The sequence below is a fragment of the Procambarus clarkii genome, chromosome 27, assembly GCF_040958095.1.
Source record: "Procambarus clarkii isolate CNS0578487 chromosome 27, FALCON_Pclarkii_2.0, whole genome shotgun sequence".
In the NCBI taxonomy this organism is placed as follows: domain Eukaryota; kingdom Metazoa; phylum Arthropoda; class Malacostraca; order Decapoda; family Cambaridae; genus Procambarus; species Procambarus clarkii.
Window position 1 is genome coordinate 31785277 of NC_091176.1, and position 3509 is coordinate 31788785.

Genomic DNA, 3509 nt, shown 5'->3' on the forward strand with positions numbered 1-3509 from the left:
CGTCAGAATATTGCTAAATTCGATGATGTTTAGTACGAAACAAAAATGCAAGAAAACTTGCTTAAAATGCAATATTATGCGAAAATCTGAGATATGAAGGCCAAATCACATATCGTGATACTACATGAAATAGTATCGAAATATTGGTAAAAATTAATATATTTACGTAATATCAAACTACATGAAAACGTGAAAAAATCACTATTATTCCAAATTTGTGGATTTTAACTTCGAATCATAGAGCGAGGTTTCGTATTATTTAGATCCAACAAAAGACATATGACAATGTTGTTTCCAATCCAAATGATAAAAATCAATGTGTTTTCATTAGAATTAACTAAAATGTTCCTGATTTTCCGTTTATATTACCGATGGAAGATGTACACGTAAAATCGCTCTATTCCGGCTGAAACGTCGATATATGCAATAAAAACCGAACTTCTCCCCTTTTCAATATCGTACTCAGTATTTTAACTAGAAACAAATAGATGATTGAAAATGAAGTATTTAAGGTTATTATCTAATCAATTATGTGATTGTATCATTTTTATCGTATATATAATGAATTATCAACAATAAACTGGAAATTCACAAAAACGTGTAAAAACAGCAAAATATTGCCTAATTCGATGATATTTTGTTTAACTCACATAAAGGAAAAGGGGATGATAAACGTCAGAATATTGCTAAATTCGATGATGTTTAGTACGAAACAAAAATGCAAGAAAACTTGCTTAAAATGCAATATTATGCGAAAATCTGAGATATGAAGGCCAAATCACATATCGTGATACTACATGAAATAGTATCGAAATATTGGTAAAAATTAATATATTTACGTAATATCAAACTACATGAAAACGTGAAAAAATCACTATTATTCCAAATTTGTGGATTTTAACTTCGAATCATAGAGCGAGGTTTCGTATTATTTAGATCCAACAAAAGACATATGACAATGTTGTTTCCAATCCAAATGATAAAAATCAATGTGTTTTCATTAGAATTAACTAAAATGTTCCTGATTTTCCGTTTATATTACCGATGGAAGATGTACACGTAAAATCGCTCTATTCCGGCTGAAACGTCGATATATGCAATAAAAACCGAACTTCTCCCCTTTTTAATATCTTACTCAGTATTTTAACGAGAAACAAATAGATGATTGAAAATGAAGTATTTAAGGTATAATCTATAATATACTAAATATAATATATTTATATATTATATATAATATAATATAATATAATATAATATAATATAATATAATATAATATAATATAATATAATATAATATAATATAATATAAAATAATATATTATAATATAATATAATAAATATAATATATATAATATACTAAATAATATACTATTACTAAAATATATACTTATACTAAAAAATAATATACTTATACTAAAAAGTATAATCTAATCAATTATGTGTTTGTATGATTTTTATCGTATATTTAATGAATTAATAACAATAAACTGGAAATTTACAAAACGTGGAAAAACTGCAAAATATTGCCTAATTCGATGATATTTTGTTTATATCACATAAAGGAAAAAGGAAATGATAAACGTCAAAATATTACTAAATTCGATGATTTTTTGTACAAAACAAAATGCAAGAAAACTTGCTTAAAATGCAATATTTTGCGATATTCTGAGATTTTAAGGCCAAATCACATATCGTGATACTACATGAAATAGTATCAAAATATTGGTAAAAATGAATATATTTACGTAATATTAACTACATGAAAAACGTGAAAAAGTCACTATTATACCAAATTTGAGGATTTTAACTTCGAATCATAAAGCGAGGTTTCGTATTATTTAGATCCAACAAAAGACATATGACAATGTTGTTTCCAATACAAATGATTAAAATCAATTTGTATCATTAGAATTAACTAAAATGTTCCTGTTTTTCCGTTTATATTACCGATGGAAGATGTACATGTAAAATCGCTGTATTCCGGCTGAAACGTCGATATATGCAATAAAAACAGAACTTCTGCCCTTTTCAATATCTTACTCAGTATTTCAACGAGAAACAAATAGATGATTGAAAATAAAGTATTTAAGGTTATTATCTAATCAATTATGTGTTTGTATCATTTTTATCGTATATTTAATGAATTAATAACAATAAACTGGAAATTTACAAAACGTGGAAAAACTGCAAAATATTGCCTAATTCGATGATATTTTGTTTATATCACATAAAGGAAAAAAGAGATGATAAACGTCAGAATATTGCTAAATTCGATGATGTTTAGTACGAAACAAAAATGCAAGAAAACTTGCTTAAAATGCAATATTATGCGGTAATCTGAGATATGAAGGCCAAATCACATATCGTGATACTACATGAAATAGTATCGAAATATTGGTAAAAATGAATATATTTACGTAATATCAAACTACATGAAAACGTGAAAAAATCACTATTATTCCAAATTTGTGGATTTTAGCTTCGAATCATAGAACGAGGTTTCGTATTATTTAGATCCAACAAAAGACATATGACAATGTTGTTTCCAATACAAATGATAAAAATCAATGTGTTTTCATTAGAATTGACTAAAATTTTCCTGATTTTCCGTTTATATTACCGATGGAAGATGTACACGTAAAATCGCTCTATTCCGGCTGAAACGTCGATGTATGCAATAAAAACCGAACTTCTCCCCTTTTCAATATCTTACTCAGTATTTTAACTAGAAACAAATAGATGATTGAAAATGAAGTATTTAAGGTTATTATCTAATCAATTATGTGTTTGTATCATTTTTATCGTATATATAATGAATTATCAACAATAAACTGGAAATTCACAAAAACGTGTAAAAACAGCAAAATATTGCCTAATTCGATGATATTTTGTTTAACTCACATAAAGGAAAATGGGATGATAAACGTCAGAATATTGCTAAATTCGATGATGTTTAGTACGAAACAAAAATGCAAGAAAACTTGCTTAAAATGCAATATTATGCGGAAATCTGAGATATGAAGGCCAAATCACATATCGTGATACTACATGAAATAGTATCGAAATATTGGTAAAAATTAATATATTTACGTAATATCAAACTACATGAAAACGTGAAAAAATCACTATTATTCCAAATTTGTGGATTTTAGCTTCGAATCATAGAACGAGGTTTCGTATTATTTAGATCCAACAAAAGACATATGACAATGTTGTTTCCAATACAAATGATAAAAATCAATGTGTTTTCATTAGAATTAACTAAAATGTTCCTGATTTTCCGTTTATATTACCGATGGAAGATGTACACGTAAAATCGCTCTATTCCGGCTGAAACGTCGATGTATGCAATAAAAACCGAACTTCTCCCCTTTTCAATATCTTACTCAGTATTTTAACTAGAAACAAATAGATGATTGAAAATGAAGTATTTAAGGTTATTATCTAATCAATTATGTGTTTGTATCATTTTTATCGTATATATAATGAATTATCAACAATAAACTGGA